We start from the raw sequence: 18,260 nt of genomic DNA, 5'->3' as shown, positions 1-18,260 counted from the left end.
GATGCTGTGTCCTGGACTCCTGTATGTGTCTGTGTTCACGTCTCAAATGTTTCTGAGGACTGGAAACTGCCATTCAGGCAGTCCTGTGCTCTCATTGGCAGGGCCAGCGCCAGCCACTTAGCCAGTCCCGCTGCTTAGAGCGGTGTGGTCCCCTCCACCCTCACACCTGCCAGGACCCCAGGTCCTCACTTTGGGCAGAATGTGGCTCTCCTGCAGGAACAGGAGGACTCATGGTGCCTCTCTCTTCTCTGGTCTGTGGCACATTAGTGAGAGGCCAGGGTGACACAGTTTATGGGGTGCCGGGGGAGCAGGTCTTGGAGACCCCTGCAGAGAGCTCTAGCCCCACACATGCGGCAAGCACTCCAGAAGCCAGCACAGAGCTGGGAGAGCGTTAGCTCAGACCAGTGAGAAACAGGTCCCCTTGCCCAGCCCTGTGGCTTTTTCTAGCGCAGCCCACAGTCATAGGGATCTGTGGTCACACATGCATTTAGATGGACAACATCCAGTTTCTCTGAACTCCTGAAGTGGTGACCAGGGGCCAGAAATGATTAGAGAGATTCTCTTCATGGTGGTGTCATCTAAAACAACTTCCTGAGCTGTAAATACTGATTTTTTTGTTGTTGTTGTTCTACTGCAAGTATTAGAGAAAAGGTGGCTAAGGTTTCTGTGGCCACTTGTGTTACTTGCTAGAAACGTGATCACTGTGCTCAGCGACTGTCGAGTCTACTGATGTGTGAGGTTCAGTGGGGAGACCTGTGCTGTGTTTTGGGGACAGCTGCAAGGACTTCATCCATGAACTGTGTGGATGCGATCAGAACCTAACTGATGGGATTCGTATTTCCTTTCCGTTGCTGGTCCACTTTCCCCATCGTGCCCAAGCCGTGGGGAGAGGCTGGGACTGAAGAAGTGATACGATGAGTGGCTTGAGAAGAGGAAAGAGGGCTCGAAGGGGTTGCTGGTCGGCGGACTGCTGGTTAGGTGGCTGGCATCCCCCTCCCTGTTGCCAGCATTGTCCACTCTGCTGTATGTCATGTAGCATAATAGTCGCCAAGTGTCCAGGTTTCAAGGTGTCTGTCTGCCCTTTCTCTGGAGAACTATCAGATAACATCAATAGTAAATCATAACAGAGAACACCAGTGCTTTTATCTGTTGGAGACCTATCACACAGAACTTAACCATGTCAGAAGTCATAGGGCATGTAGAAGACACACACTTGCTGCTCTCAGAGCTCTCCCAGAATGCCTTCACTTAGCTGTCAAGTTGCCTTTGAAGGGTCACTCAACATACAATTTTAGTAAAAGGCACAGTCGCCTGAATAATGCTTCCATGTCTCTTATGAGATTGTACCAGAAGACATTTCTCTTCTGTCATGTGGTGCTTCTTGTAAGGATCTACAACCTAAAATACCCCAGGGTTTAATTCTAGGAAAGTGTTGGTCTCACCCACTCGTAAATGTTTACTGAACACCTGCTTTGCACTGCGGTGTTTTACCCAGGTGGTTTTACTTGGATCCTCAGCAGTGAATAAACCAGGAGGGATCTGAGGCCCCAAAGGTTAAATAACTTGAACAAGTTCTTGCAACCAGCCAAGGAAAGAACCCAGGTCTGAGGTCAGTATTAATACCTCCAAACCTCGCCTTCTGTGGTGCTGCGTGGAAACCAGGGTTCCCAACAGGACAGTGATCAGCAAAGCAGCCCAGGAGGGCAGGAACTGTCCCAGCCTCTCACAGGAAGTCTCATTTCTCTGCTTCTATTTTCTCATCTGCAAAAGTGGGGCTGGGACAGTTCCAGCCCCGAGAACACATGAAACTGGACCTGAACCAGGGCCATGGGTGTGGAGCTAGGGCTGGGTGCCACAGCAGGCTCCAGGAATCCCCTGGGACAGCAGCACTCCAGGAGGGGCAGAGCGACACTGGGGAGCCCACGTCTCCCACCCTCGATTCTGCTGCAGTCCTCAGAGGGGCCTTGAGGCTACGGCATTACTGAGGGTGGAGGCGGCAGACGCCGGAGACAGGCCCCTGAATCCTACCGACCGTATCATCCTGAGCCATAATCCACCTTCCACTGGGTCCTGGTGAGTAGAAGAGCTCCAAGTGATCTACACTCTAACATGTTGAAAATAGGCTCTAGCATTGTAGATGGGTTTTACTTATTATTTGGAGATATATCTAGTAATTTAAAAATTTTCTACAATGAATGTGTTTTCTTATATAATCAGGAAAATATTATATGGTGGAATTGTGTTTGTATGGTACGTGGGGTCTGTTCTTTCCTTTTTAAAAAGTATAGTCATCATGCTGCAATTATACCCCCCAAAATTAAATTTTTTGAAAAATTCTTAAGATTTAAAAAAATTTATTAGGGAGAGAGAGAATCCTGAAGCCGACTCTGCACTAATCATAGAGCTGACTAGTGGCTCAATCCCAGGACGTGGAGATCATGAACCGAGTAAACCAAGAATCTGGGGTTCAACTGACTGAGCCACCCAGGTACCCCAAGATTTATTTCTTATACCTGGAACTTTGACCATCTTTATGCATTTCACTCACCCCTGCTCCATCCGCCACCTCTGGCAACCACTAATCTCTTCTTGTATCTAAGAATTTGGGGTTTCCCCCCTTTTGTTTTAGATTCTCTACATAAGTGAGATCATAGAATATTTGTCTTTCTCTGTCTGACTTACTTCATTAGCATAGTGCCCTCAAGGTCCTTCCATGTTGTCACAAATGGCTGGATTTCCTTCTTTTTCGTGGCTGAATAATATTCCTCTGTGTGTGTGTGTGTGTGTGTGTGTGTGTGTGTGTGACATTTGCTTTATCCATTTAGCCATCAGAGGGTACTTAGGTTGTTTCCATGTCTTGGCTATTGTAAATAACACTGCAATGAGCACAGTGGTGCAGATATCTTTTTGAGAGACTGATTTCATTTACCTTGGATATGTGTCCAGAAGTGGAATTACTGGATGATATGGTTTCACCAATTTACAATCCCTCTGAGTGCACAGGGATTCCCTTTTCTTTACCTTCTTGCCAACACTTGGGATTTCTTATTTTTTTTGAAAGAAGCCATTCTAACAGTTATGAGTTGATATCTCCTTGTGGTTTTGATCTGCATTTCCCTGATGAATAGTGAGGCTGAGCATCTTTTCATGTACCTGTTGGACATCTGGATGTCTTCTTTGGAGATATGTCTGCTTAGTTCCTCTGCCCATTTTTTTTTAAAGATTTTATTTATTTATTTGACAGAGAGAGATCACAAGCAGGCAGAGAGAGAGAGAGAGAGGAGGAAGCAGGCTCCCTGCTGAGCAGAGAGCCCGATGCGGGACTCGATCCCAGGACCCTGAGATCATGACCTGAGCCGAAGGCAGCGGCTTAACCCACTGAGCCACCCAGGCGCCCCCTCTGCCCATTTTTTAAATTGGATTGTTTGCTATTTAGTTGTATGAGCTCTTTATATTTATATAAATCTGTATCAGATGTATAATATGCACATATTTTCCCCCATTTAATAGATTACCCTCTCATACCTTTTCATACTATTCCATAGGAAACCCATTTTTGGTGATGATTTCCTTTACCATCATGGTATGGAAATCTTTTAGTTTGAAGTAGTCCCACTTGTTTGTTCTTGTTTTTGTTGCCCTTGCTTTTGGTGTCAAATCCAAAAAAAAGTCATTGTCAAGACAAGTGTCAAGGAATTCATCCTGTATATTTTCTCCTAGGAGTTTCATGGTTTCATACCTTACATTGCAGCTAATTTAAAAATATTCTTTTTTAGAGGCACTTGGTGGCTCACTCAGTTAAGCGTACAGATGTTGGTTTCAGCTCAGGTGATGATCTCAGGGTCCTGGAATCCAGCCCTGAGTTGGGCTCTACACTCAGGGGATAGTAGGCTTGAAGATTCTCTCCCTCCCTCCCTCTTCTTCTGCCCCTCCCCCTGTTTCCTCAAGCACTCTCTCTCTCTTTCTCTAAATAAATAAATATTTCTTTTCAAAATCTTTTTTAGAAGTAACATTTCCTTTTCCTCCCCCATTCTTACAGGAAACAGATCAACATGCAGCTGGAATCAGAGTAGAGAACAATTAACACGTTTTTTCTGGAAATATAGAATTATTTTTTTAGTACATAAAGCATTTGTAACACTGATACACATCTCTATAACATGAAATATCAAAGTGTATGCTTTATATACTTGCTAGGTATGTGGTGTATCCAAACTGCGACACCTGAAAAGGAAAGAGATCATGAAAAGAATTGATTGTTTTATTTTTAGAAATTGATTTACTGACTGCCAACTTGGCTTTTATTAAAGTGGACATAAAAATAATTCTTGTCAAAATGGTCTCTAAAAATATATTTTTTCAAAAGATTAAATATAACATATAAATTAGGGCAAAATTTAAAAAATATATTATCTAAATGTTTATTTTTTTTACTTATTTTTTTAAGAGACTTCATTTTTAAGTAATCTCTATACCTAACATTGGGCTCAAACTCATAACCCCAAGATCAAGAGTCACACACTCCACCAACCATGCCAGTCAGGCATCCCTGATTATTTAAATGTTTTTTTAAAAACCAGACAGGGCACCTGAGTGGCTCCGTGCATTGAAGCCTCTGTCTTCAGCTTGGGTCATGATCCCAGGGTCCTGTCTGGTCGGGTCTCTGCTCAGTGAAGAGCCTGCTTCCTCCTCTCTCTCTCTCTCTGCCTGCCTCTCTGCCTACTTGTGACCTCTGTCTGTCAAATAAATAAATAAATAAATATTTTTAAAAATTAAAAAAAAACCAGAATAACTATCCTTGCTACCTATTAATATATTTTAAATTGCTTCTTAGCTTCAATCTGCTGAAATATCACTAGTATTTATCTCTAAATTTTTTTTTCATTATGATCTTATTAAAATGTTTAATGATTTTTCATTCATTGTATTATTCACAAATTTGAAATTATAGTCATCACCACTTGGCTCCTGACTGTTGACCAGCACTCGTGGCTTCTTAGGCCCGTGGCCTCTGCAGCCATCCAGAGTCCCTCTCAGAAGAGCTCACAGTTGGTTTAATGCTCTCTTATTATTGTCTTGAACCTCAAAGTTTTGACCAAAATGTCCTTCGTTTTCATTTTGCACCGGATCCTTCAAATTATGTAGCCAGAGCTGCTGTAGATTATGGCATTTTTTTTTTTAATTGAGCAAACTCTCATTTTTTGACATGAGTTTTTTTAATTGAGCAAACTCTCATTTTTTGACATGAGTTTACCTAGGTAAGCTCAGAACAAATTCTGAAAAATAAAGATCTTTTCAGTTTTATTTTTTTCATATTACCTAGGTAAGCTCAGAACAAATTCTGAAAAATAAAGATCTTTTCAGTTTTATTTTTTTCATATTAAAATTGATAAAGGAAGTTTTCAACCTTTCATACTTGTGGGCCCCGCTCTGGGCTCCCAGGGAAACTATACGTTAACTTTCGCCAGGATCAGAATGACTTAGCACACTTCAAAGCATGGGCTCCATTTCGGCTCATAGCACACAATGTCCATCTGCTTTGTCAGCAAATAACCTAGAAGAAACATTTCAAACTAAAGGTAAGAGTGAAAATCTCCCAAAGTTCCCACACCTAAAAGCATGCAACCTTGCCCATACTAAAACTGTAAGATAAAGTTTGTTATTTTCTGGAATGTCTTATGTCCTGATGATTTGTAACTCTTGATATAACAACAACAAAAAACCCATGTATAATTCTGGATTACACAATCCTTCAGAGGAGCACTTTCTTCTTTGTGAAGACTGATAACCCTGGGCAGCTGTTCTCACTTGAGCGCGAATAAAACTTTCTTCTTTCTCTAGTTTAAGAAATTTTAAAAGATTTGCTCATTTTTGCGTCAACAAAATGTATAAATATTTCAGTGAGAATATTTCCATAACTACTGTCTTTTTGCCTCCACACATAATGTGTTTCTTTTCCAATTACTTGTATAGGACAAAACTTATCAAATGATTTATCTACGTAACTTTTTTTTTTTTTTTGAGGTTTTCTCCAAATTTATATGCTGCAAATTTTTTGACCTCTGTTTCATCAGATTCTGATATGGAGTATAAATTTATCCAGTTAAAAATAGGAACTGTGGGACGCCTGGGTGGCTCAGTTGGTTAAGCAGCTGCCTTCAGCTCGGGTCATGATCCCAGCGTCCTGGGATCGAGTCCCGCATCGGGCTCCTTGCTTGGCGGGGAGCCTGCTTCTCCCTCTGCCTCTGCCTGCCATTCTGTCAGCCTGTGCTTGCTCTCTCTCCCTCTCTCTCTGACAAATAAATAAATAAAAATCTTTAAAAAAAAAAATAGGAACTGTATCTAAAGATTTTTCCCACCAGGCAAGATATTCCAAAATTTAATCGTAGAATTTCAGAATGAAATCCTGCGTGCTATCGAGCTCATATTATATGCTCCCATGTTTTTGTAGGTACAACTTTGAGATATCTCCCTGTTTGCAAATTATGGGGTCGACCATCAAAATTTAAATTTAAATACTCCACTCTTTGAATATTTTGACCAAACATTTCTAATTGATTTTGAACGAAGTGCCCTGGCATTTAGAGGACTCAGTTCAAAGTTCAATGACACCATCACTGGACATTTAGGTTAATTTAAAATCATTCTTCAAAAGAGCATATATAACTGTATTCCATGTGCTGATTGGCACAGAGAGGAAAAGCGTGCGCTGCCCAGTAGACATCTGGTTTTGTATTCAACAGTGGCTTCGTCACAAATAGTTTGTTGTTGTGATTATATAAAAAGTATTTGTAAATTTGCACAACTACTTAGTATATCTTGCTTGCAAGAATGTTGCAACTTGTTAATGCGGTCCCAATTGTGTGTGTCTCATAACCAACTCCAGGTCATTTCTTCTCCAAAGGTTTTTAATTTAGTAAGAATGTCATTTTTACACAGTGGTGTGTTCCATCCAAACCTGACTCATATTGTCATTACAGAAATCTTCATGGAGTCACATTTGAACTAAGTTTGTAAAAACATCTGTTCAGAGTACTGTTCATTTCACCTCTGGGAGACACAACTCCCACAAGCTGAAACTTGATTCTAGCCAGGAATTAAAGGAAAACCCTTTTTTCTTTTAAAGAGGCTAAGGGTTTTTTAGTTTTTTTTTTTTTTTAAAGATTTTATTTTTATTTATTTGACACAGAGAGAGAGATCACAAGTAGGCAGAGAGGGAGGCAGAGAGAGAAAGGGAGCTGAGCAGAGAGCCCAATGTGGGACTCAATCCCAGGCCCCTGAGATCATGACCTGAGCCGAAGGCAGAGGCCTAACCCACTGAGCCACCCAGGCGCCCCATTAAACGAAAACCTTAAATAGCTTTTTTATTTGAAGCCTTGAAGAAACTGGCTTTGGCAATATGTAATTTTTCTTCTGCTAATGGAGCCAACACATTCAAATATGGCTTTGTTTTTTGGAAATGACAGAAGCTCATTTAGAATAACAATCAGTTGATCAAATGAAAAGTCAGTTGATGAAGTCACATATGTATGTACCCCCTGCAGCAGGACTCATTAGATCTCGTAGATCTGTGGGAGGAATCTTCCTAAAATAACTACTACTTCCTAGGGGCACCTGGGTAACTTAGTTGGTTGTGTTAGACTCTTGATTTTGGCTCAGGTCATGGTCTCAGGGTTGTGAGATTGAACCCTGAATCAGGCTCTATGCTCAGCAGAGAGTCTGCTTGAGATTCTCTCTCTCCTTCCCCCCTCCCCCCTTCTCACTTTCTATTTCTCTCTATCCCAAATAAACAAATAAATAAATCTTTAAAAAAAATTAACTTCTACCCTTCGAAGGAAATGCTGGTATTTTCTTATAGATAACATCTTTGGGTCTTCACATGATTAGAGATCACACTACAATACCCACTATAGTAGAGGGTAAACACAATTTTGTGCACATGACACACACTATTTCTTGAGATAGGAAAACTCAATACTTAATTTTCGATCCCACTGCTTGCCGAAACAATTTACTGCAAAATAAAGAAGTGTCACCACACAATAAGCAAATGTCTGTAGATTTTCATTCCATAATGAATGTTAAAATCACTGTTTCCCAAGAGTTTAGAACTTTTTTCCCCCTATGATCTCTATAGTTGGATTTTTTTATAATACAGCATAACCGGACTGGTCAGCCTCTATTTTCCTGGACATATTGTACATATGTCTGAACTATAAGTTTCCATATTTCCAATTGCCCTTGCCAGATGGTGGCTTCTCATACGCCTTGCAGGAACCACGGCACAACCGAGTGGCAGTTGAAGTATGAAATACTTCTCCCACCCACACTAGGGACCAGAAGAACTTACCTGTCCCTAGCTGCTGTGACCGTGCACAGCACCTTGCCAACAGATATACTGTGGCTCTATCAGTAAGTTAGTTCCTCATACAGGCACATCTTGGAGATACTGAGGTTTTGGTTCCAGACTACCATAATAATGCAAACATTGCAATAAAGCAAATCAAATGAATTTTTAAATTTCCCTGAGCATATAAAAGTTATGCATACACTGTACTGTAGTCTATGAAGTATGCAGTAAGAGCATTGTATCTAAAAAAAAAATACATACCTTAATTTACACATTCTTTATTGCTAAGGCTGCTAACCATGATCTGAGCTTTGAGTGAATAATCTTTTTGCTGGTGGAGGGTCTTGCCTTCTTCTTGATGGCAGGTGACGGGTCAGGGTGGTGGGTGCTGGGGACCGGGATGCCTGCAGCTGTAGTACCTTAAGATAACAATGAAATTGGCTGCATTGGTTGACTTCCTTTCATGAGCAAGTTCTCTGTAGCACCTGATGCCGTTTGATAGCATTTTACCCAAGGAGGACGTCTTTCAAAATTGGAGTTCATCCTCTCAAACCCTGTCACTGCCTTATCAACTAAGGCATGTCACATTCTAAGCCCTCTGTTGTCATCTCATCAGTCTTCACTGGCATCTTCATCTCAAGAAACCATGGTCTTTGCTCCTCTGTAAGAAGCAGCTCTTCATTTAAGTTGGATCCTGAGATGGTCCCAGTGCAGCCGCATCTTCAGGCTCCCCTTCTGATTCTACTTCTCTTGCTGTTTCCCCACATCCGCAGTTTCCTTCCTCCACCAGAGTTCTGAGATCCTCAATGTCATCCATGAGGGTGGGAATTGGTTTCTTTCAAACTTCTGTTCATGTTGATATTTTGATCTCTTCCCTTGAATCAGGAATGTTCTGAAGGATGTGTAGAATGGTGAATCCATTCCAGAAGGTTTTCAGTTGACTTTGTCCAGATCCATCAGAGGAATACTGTCTCTGGCAGCTCTAGGCTTATGAAATCTATTTCTTTCTTGACCTAAAAGTTGAAATGACTTCTTGATCTATAGGCTTCAGAACGGATGTTAGGTTAGCAGGTGTGAAAACAACATTCATCAATTTGTACCTCTCCATCAGAGCTCTTTGGTGGCCAGGCGCATTGTCGATAAGCAGGAATATTTTGAAAGGAGTCATTTATTTTGGAGCACTAAGTCTCAAGAGTGAGCTTTAAATATTCAGTAAACCATGTTCTCAACAGATATGCTGTCATCCCGGCTTTGTAGTTCCATTTACAGAGCACAGGCAGAGCATAATTCTTAAAGGCCCTGGGACTTCTGGACTGGCAAATGGGCACTGGCTTCAACTTCAAGCCACCAGCTGCCTTAGCCCCTAACAAGAGAGTCAGCCAATCCTTTGAAGCCTTGAAGGCTGGCATCGACTTCTCCTCTCTGGCTGTGAAAGTCCTAGATGGCCTCTTCTTCCAGTTGGAGCCTGGCAGGTTCCCCTACATCAAAAATATGCTGTTTAGGGCCACCACCTTCGTCAGCAACCCTAGCCAGATCTTCTGGATGGTTTGCTGCAGCTTCTCCATCGGCACTGGCTGCTTCACCTTGCTCTCTGAGTGATGAGATGGCTTCTTACCTGAAAGCTCACGAACCAACCTCCGCAGTTTCAGACCTTCCTCTGCAGCTTCCTCACCTCCCTCAGCCTTCCCAGCATTGAAGAGAGTGAGGGCCTTGGTCTGGCACAGGCTTTGGCTGAAGGGGATGTTGTGGCTGGTTTCGTCTTCTGTCCAGGCCACTCAGACTTTCTCCACACCAGCAATCGGGCTCTTTCACATTCTTATCATTCATGCATTCACTGCAGTAGCACGTTAAATTTCCTTCAAGAATTTCTCCTTTGCTTTCACAACTCAGCTGTTCGCCACAAGAGGCCCGTCTTGGCTTTCCGCATGTTCTCCTCAGTTAAGCTTAATCATGTCTAGCTTTCAGTTTAAAGTGAGAGATGTGTAACTCTTTTTTTCACTTGAATGGTGATTCCTCGGCCTATCTTGACTACTGTTGTGTCTTGGGGAATAGGAAAGTGTGAGAAGAGGGAGAAAGATGGAGTGAAGCCAGACATACACAATTATTAAGTTCTCCTCTCACTCGGGCATGGTTTGTGGTGGCCCCAGACAACATCAAGGATCACTAGGCCTAGATCATCGTCACACATATGACAAAATTTGAAATATTATGAGAATTACCAAAATGTGACGCAGAGACATGAAGTGAGCAAATTCTGTTGGAGACTTACTTGAGGCCGGGCTGCCACAGAACTTCATTCTGTAAGAAAAACAAAAACAAAACCAAAAAAGCCCAAAGATCAAAAACCACATCATCTGCAAAGCTCAGTAAAGCAAAGTTGCTAAAACAAAACACCATAAAATGAGGTCTTCCTGAGTGATGTGCGTGGAAAGGGAGGGCCTGGAAAGGGTCGGGAAAACAGGAACAGACTCACCAGTTGCCTTTCAGATTTCACCCCATTTTACAGTGAGCGGTGAGAGCTCTATGCATGGCTATGTCAGTTATCAACTTACTGTCTCTGGACTCTAACTCCAACCTTCACTGACACCCTAAAACCCCAGCTGGTGCAATGTTGGGATTCGTCAGCAGGGGGCTCTAGAGAGACATTCGAGGAGTTGCCTGTAAGAGGGCACTGACTTCCCTCCCAGAAGTCACAGGTCCTCCTGTGGTTCTCAGCTGCAGGGTTGAGAGCAGCCCATCCCTTCCATCTCCATCTGCACTCCCCTGCTTTCCCTCGGGGCAGTGGCCCTTCTGTGGTCACAAAGGCTGCAGCTTCAGCCAACTGTACCCTTACTGGCGGTTTTGCTTCTACAGACCAGCTCTACCCACCAGCAGGAGCAGCTGGCTTCTCTGGGCCAGCTCTGACCCAGGCTGGCTTCATGTGTTCGTGGCAGTCACCCCCCTTCAAGGAGGTCTGAATCTCAGCAGTTCCCCCAGGTCCTTGGTCCTTTCATTGTCTTTCATTGTCCCCTTTCCTCAGCCCTGAGGTAGCAGCTGGCCCTTTGCACCTGCTGCTTCTACTCCCCTGGGAGTCCCATTTCACTCCTTTGCTTATTGAACAATTCTGTAGACTGCCTCCCCCATTCAAAGAACTAAGGTGGTTTTGTCTCTTAAGTGGGCCTCGAATGATGTAACTATGAGTGTCACATAGTGTTGGAAAGACCAAGGCAGAATCTTGATGTACTAAGTGAAGTTCTATCAAACCTCTCCTGGTTTCATGTAGCTATTAGCAAAGATACTTCATTAAAAATGAAAAAGTTGTGACAACTGCCGAACTAAGTGGGACACCAGGAGAGCAGCTATTATTAGGACTATCCCTGACAAATCAGAGTGTGTTAATTATACTACACTATGTTCCATATACTATACTACACCATACTATATGAAGGTTATGTTTCTATTTAATGTCCCACCTGCAAAAGCCCCTCAAAGAGAATGGGCATATTTAGAAGACAAACAGACTGCTCTGATTAATTGTCATGCAACTGAACAATATGGGTTTGAACTGCACGGGTCTATTTTCATGCAATTTTTTCCAATAACTACAGTGCAGTGCTTTACATGTATTTTCCTTATGATTTTCTTAAAACCATTTTCTTTAGCTTGGTTTATTATGAGAATATAGTATACGATACATGTAACAGTCAAAAGATGTGTTAATTGACTACGTTATCAGGGAGGCTTCTGGTCAACAGGAGGCTATCAGTAGTTAAGTTTGGGGGGAGTCATAAGTTATACACAGATTTTTGGTTGTGCAGGAGGGTGTGTGCCCTGAACCCCATGTTGTTCAGGGGCTGACTCTAACGTGTTCTAAAGAATACCCTTAAAATTAAGAGAAAGAAGAACGGGGCGGTAATAAGCCATTGCTGACGATTACCACGTGGTATCATGTCAGAAACACTTCTGTTTCTCTCACAAGTCCCTTGAAATCTGAAACTTGGCAAAAGTCCTGTGATGTTTTTGAAATTGAGGTCCCCTGGGTTATTCACACATTCCCGGAGCATGAGATGGGCTCCACAACCTTTATTTTTACTGGCTTGCTTTCACTTGGGTAGTAATTGACACATTTTAATATGAGCATGTTTTGCATTATCTGCATGACCAGGTGATAACTGAGTACTTTGAATTTAGGATCGTGTTGATACGACCCTGTACCAGCTGCATGGTGGCAGGGGAGTGAAACAGGACAGAAGCAGGTCTTCTGTAAATCATTATTTAACTCTGTCGACTCGCCAAATAACACCCAAGAAGGTTTTATATCAGTGTGAATGGAGGGAAGTGGCGGGAAAACTGGAGAGAAGAGAACACACGCGTTAGTGTGGAGGGGCGCACTGAACTCAGCAGAAGTGGCAAAAAAAGCGCGGAGGATCATTTTCTAGTTGAAATGTCAGTTTCATTCCAGCGAAGCAGCATCACAGATTACGAACAAGAAGGCTGCGTCTCCACGTCTCTGTGTGGTCTGGCTGCTCTCAGGAAGTGAAAACCCCATTCTGTAAGTATTCACACAACCACACCTTAACACTTTGCTACACACATTCACCATCATTCATCTCCTTCCTCACAGGATGTGTGGGACCCTCTTTGATACTGTCCTGTGACAAGACCACCACTACAGAGTATGGCAGAAAGAGCCAAGAGAAGGAGGTCTATGGACCACAGTGTGGTTTCTTCCACAAACTGTCCGTGGGACCCACAGTGAACCAAAAACCGTCGCCTCGTTCCCTCTCTTCCCCAGGAAAACACGAGGAGCAGTCCGTGTTCTAGGGGTTTTCTAGCTCTGATGGGTCATGCTGCTAGCTTGGCTCTCCTGGGATGAATCAACAGCCTTTCCCCCACACCTTCTCGAAACCATGAAAACCTTCAGAGCATATCATGGCCAGAGTGGGAGATGAGGTTGGGGAATTACGAGAGGAGTCCAGCCTGAGAGGGAGCTGGGCGTGTGTCCTTCCTGGGGTCTCTGAAGTCCGGAGCCAAGGCAGTCAGAAAAACCACGCCAAGGAGTGGGGGACTTGGGAAACCACAGAGACTGCAGCTACCAGTTAAAGAGGTGTGAGAAATGAGGTTGGGGTTAAGAAGGCAGAAAGTGAGACTGAGAATAGTGTCTGAGACTCTGAATCATGGACTGGAAACTTCTCTTCAGGCAACAGCACCTCACTGGTGAGTGTGACCTCTGTAGTCCCCTGTCTCCACCACATGACGCTCTTCCTCATCTCTCACCTTGGCTGGGTTTGCCTAACCTCATGTCTCACTGCTCGTGGTAGCAGCCTCCCACAATATACTCGTGATAAGGTACCAGAGGTGTTTTTCTGAAACACAGAAATGGCTGTGCTTTTTGTCACTCCAGAACTTTTGGTGATTTCCCACAATTCAAAAAAAAAAAAAAAAAAAAAAAAAAAAACTCAGTCTCATGGGTAAGCTAACGTGTCACCTATGACTGGGCCACAGTACCAAGATATTTGGTCAAACACCAGTCTAAATACTGCTGTGAAGGTATTTTTTAAATATGAGATTAACATTTAAATCAGCAGACTTTGATTACATGCCGTATTGGTGGGCCTCATCTCATCAGTTTCCCTTAAGAGAGGGTAACTGAGGTGCCCTGAGAAAGAGGGAATTCTGCCTCCAGATGGCTGCAGCATCGGCTCCTCCCTGGTCTCCAGCCTGCCCACCTGCCCTGCAGATTTTGGACCTGACATCCTCCATAATCACATGCAGAAGGACTGAGAATCAGATAACTCTCCCGCAGTGGTCCGTGGTACTCAACCATTGCCCCACTCTGGAATCCATCCCACTGCCTGGGTTCCCACTCAAGCAATTCTCACTTAATTGGTCTGGGGTTCAAAATGGCCATGGGATTTTTTGGAAACAGAAGAGGGCGACAACTTGGAGAGATCTGGGAAAGCTTCCTGGTGGAGGCACTCTTTGAGCTGTATTTTGATAGAGAAGCTAGGGTGCCAGGCGCCCCAGGGGTACATGTAGAGGGATACACATCCAGGATATGGAGGGACTACGAACAGTTTACCACAGCTCAGAAGGAATAACTAAAACTTTAAAAGTCTCACACTCTTTGACAGCTTGAACTTGATCTTTAGGATAAGAGGATGTTATGAAGGATTTTCAACTCAGCTGCAACGTGATCAGATTTGGAATGATTATTAGGGCTTCAGTGTGGCGATCAGGTTGGCATGGGTCCGATGAAGGAGAGAAGTGTGGTTACTTGGTTCTTAACATGGGGGCGGCTGGGCATATGTATGAGATGTGAATAACATGACTCCCATAGCGTACAAGGGAGTAAAGCTAGAGGAGAGACGGCAGTGGAGCCACTAGGTCCTGGGGAAGAAGGAGGGGCTCTGATTTCCTCGAAACAGAAGGGGCAGAGAGGTGGGAGGTCAAGGAAGGAGAGTTGAGCTGGCCACACTTCCACGTGCCCGAATAAAAAGGCACACGTGTTTCCAACAAGACCTTCCAGGTGTGGGAGCTGAAACGTTCCCCCAGAGCTCCAGGTAAGCTGGGGGAAAGGAAGGGAGGGAGAGCCCAGGCAGGGCACCTGCAGACAGGGAGGGAGGGAGGAGGGTGGCTGCGGGAGGGAGGGAAAGAGGAGAGCCTCGCAGGGGCAGGGGCAGGGGCAGGGTCCGCCCGCGTGCCCCACAGCGTCATGGGGGTGGGGGTGTCATATGAGGGCCCCTCCCCACCCCCACTCCGGCCTGGAGCTGGAGTTGTGGCCTCCAAGGCCCAGGGTCAGAACCCCGGAGGCCTGTGCACCTTTCCTCGGGCACGTGGCCCACGGGCAGGGCTGGGTGGTAGTGACACTGCACAGGATTTGTGGCCTTGAGAGTGGGGCCTGGAGCCACCCTGACCTACCTTTGGCAAATCCGGTCGGCATATCCTCCATATCTGCCAGCCGCTTACTGGTGACCTTGTGTTCTTGCTTTTACCCTGATTACACAAAACAAAACAAAACAGTTTAACCTTATCTCCTTCATCAGTCACTTCTTCCCAGCTTGAAAAAAACAAAGCTTCTTCACCAGGCTGCCCTTCTTGTCACATGGCAGGAACTCCCTTAACTCACTCATCCCCGGGGGGTTAAGGCCTCCCACACGGAAGCAGCCACCCTCAGGGCCTCTTCTGTTCTCCTCCCATTTCCCATGCTGGAGTCACAGGCTCCCAGGCACCTCCTCCTCCTCCCTCCTCTTACTACTTCCAAATACTGGAAAGTCCCCAGACCTCGTTGAATTTCTTTCCCTTGTGTCTCCACTACACCTTCTCAGAAATTTCATTCACTCACACGGAACCTCCTGCAATAGAGAAGCTAAGGGATCCTAACTCTAGAATCACTGCTAGCTCTGAGTCTCCTACCTGTACGCACAGCAGCCCTTGGCTGGCCTTGGAGATCGGTTCAGATGGGAGGTCCCACAGACCTCCCGAGGAATATTATCAGCTTCCCTGTTCTGAACTGGCTTCTTCAAGCCGCTGTCCCTGGGGTCCTTTGTTTGCCCTAAGTGTGCTACAAACTCAGACTAATCCTTGACTTCTCCTGCTCCCTAAGCCTAAGGGACCAGTCACGTGGCCCAGCAATTCTATCTCCGGCATGTCCGACAAAGACGTTTCCTCTGCATCCCAGCGGCTGGTTAGTCTGCGGCTGTGGCCCCTGCCATAGGCTTTCCACTGGCTCTAACCAGCCCATGGGGGGCCACGTTGTTTTTCTAAGACTCCAAAGTACTCACACTCCACATTTGTTTAAAACCATGCCTGACTTTCCCAACCAAGTTCAGACCCGTCAGCCTGCTGTGAGGGAGCTGTGGTCACCGAGCTCATGGGCCACAGGCCAGCTGTGCAGTCAGGTAGTTCTTCTCCCGTGGGGACTAGGCTTCAGGTGAGGAGCACAGCTTGCATTTTCATCCCCAGAACATGTAAGGAAAGTTCTCCGTAAATGCTCTCTGAATAAACTCACTTATGGCAGTGTGGCTCCCTGGGTTGCAAGGCTCCCTGGAGGCTCCTACATACTGGGAAGCAGAAGACTTGCTTTTGAGATTCTGTCCCTCTTTCTGCCACATCTGAGGACAGTAATTTGCCCCAGGCCTTATGTGCTCACCTGTAAAGGGACACGTGGTTTGATGCTAATTAATTGCAATGATTGGAAATCAGACCCCCCCCCCCATGCAGGATACATGACCCTGGGGTACATGGCCCTGGTGCCCACTGTGTTGTTCATGTGATATTGAAATGAAAGCATTTTTAGATTTTTGCTGGTAGGTCCATATCCATGTTGTTTATTTATCTGAGAGAGAGTGAGCGCCCATGGAGGGGTGCAGAGGGAAAGGGAGAGAGACACACCCACAGGGCTCGATCCCAGGCCCCTGAGATCATGACCTGAGCTGAAACCAAAAGCTGGCCGCTTAATTGACTGAGTCCCCCAGACGCCCCAGAGATCCATGTTGTTTAAAGTTCCAACCTTCTCAGAAGCTTTACTGTTCAAGGGGACCAAGGCACGAAGAAGTGGAAGAACGAGTCATTCTGTTACCTCCCTCCCACCCTGCTGACATTGGTGTGAGCTGAGACATGCTGTGGAGGCACACTGCGTGAGTGTGCATGCACACCTGTGTGTCCTGGCTCTGGAGTGGATGATGATGGGAAAGACGGTGCTATTGACCAGCACTTCCTGTGCCTCCATTCCAGCACAGGAAAGGAGGCAAGGGCATGAGATGAAAGAAAAAAAAGGAGAAACTGGAAGCAGGCCATAATAAGGCAGTCAAAGTGGTTAAAAGCCAAGATTGAGATTGATGGGATATTCAAGTTCATTCTTTGATCTATGCAGACAGGATGATTAAACACGCACATACACACACACACACACACACACACACACACACACATTCACCAGCCAAGGTTTATGCCTGCCTCATCTAGATGGCAAAACTAGATGGTCAAGTAGGGTCAAACTCAAATTTTATTTGTGTCTCTGTGCTCTCTGCTCTACCTACCTCTCTCCCTCTTTGGGTCTCTTTACTTGGTGGACCCAAGTGCGTCGGAGTTTGAGTAGCTCTTTCTGGCTCTCAGCCATTTCATCCTGAAATGTGTTAAGTGAGGTTATGCGGGCCGGCAGCGGCCGGGAGGAGGAAGCTGGGCACTGCTCTGCAGGGAGCTTGTCCATGGCCAACACACCAGCCTTCCAGAACCTGTAGCCTTCGAGGACGAGCTGTGTAGCTGAAGGCTCCGGGGAGGCATTGTGTTTTGAGGACAGTCAAGGAACTTCAGCATTTAACATGACTTATTATGTGGAGAGTTTGCTGAGCAAACTATACCACTATTGTACTTTCTTGTTGACGTTGTTTGAGACTTAATTAGTACTGGTTTGGGCGGATCTATATTTAGAGTGGCCCTCACAATTTTTTTTTTTTTTCAAATGTGAGACGCTCCATCTTAAACAACTAGTTTCAGAGGAAGCGTCACATAAAACATCTAACCCAGGAGACGCTCATTTTGAAATGGTGATTCCCCAACTCCTTAGTCTCCCTCAGCCAGCTCTTCTCTCCCCTAGTCTTGGCCCTATGAGACTCACAAGGTCCTGAACTTGATCACATTTGTCAAGTCCCTTTTACCATATAAGGTGACACAGTCACAGGGTTTGAGGATGAGGGCGTGGACATCTTTGGGGGCCATTATTCTGCTGAACACATCCGCTGTCCACTGGCAGAGGTACAAATGACAAGGTGACTAAAAATGGACTGGATGTGCTTCTGGATTATGCTTTCGATTTCGACTTTCCCCGATGATTCTTTAGGTCACAGACTTGCTTGTGTTGCAAGTGGTACTTTTGCCATTAGCTCATTAAGAATGTGGGGAAGTCGGGCGCCTGGGTGGCTCAGTGGGT

At 44.9% G+C, this 18,260-nt stretch overlaps 1 long non-coding RNA gene across 2 annotated transcripts; it reads right to left on the bottom strand.

Annotated features, from left to right (window-relative positions):
• Positions 1-3,990: 3,990 nt before the first annotated feature.
• Positions 3,991-15,523, bottom strand: LOC101671826. Of its 2 annotated transcripts, none has more exons than XR_001179629.2 (3): positions 15,251-15,523; positions 8,612-10,648; positions 3,991-4,224 (listed from the first exon to the last, which is right to left on the bottom strand). It is a non-coding gene; the product is annotated as an uncharacterized LOC101671826 (long non-coding RNA). The 2 variants fall into 2 exon arrangements; XR_006602596.1 differs by lacking the exon at positions 3,991-4,224 and adding an exon at positions 4,802-5,554.
• Positions 15,524-18,260: the final 2,737 nt, after the last annotated feature.

Source organism: Mustela putorius, unplaced genomic scaffold (genome assembly GCF_011764305.1).
Source record: "Mustela putorius furo isolate JIRA1106 unplaced genomic scaffold, ASM1176430v1.1 tig00003870_pilon_pilon_pilon, whole genome shotgun sequence".
NCBI lineage: Eukaryota > Metazoa > Chordata > Mammalia > Carnivora > Mustelidae > Mustela > Mustela putorius.
Note: the sequence above shows the minus strand (reverse complement) of the source record. Positions and strands in the feature narration are given on the sequence as shown.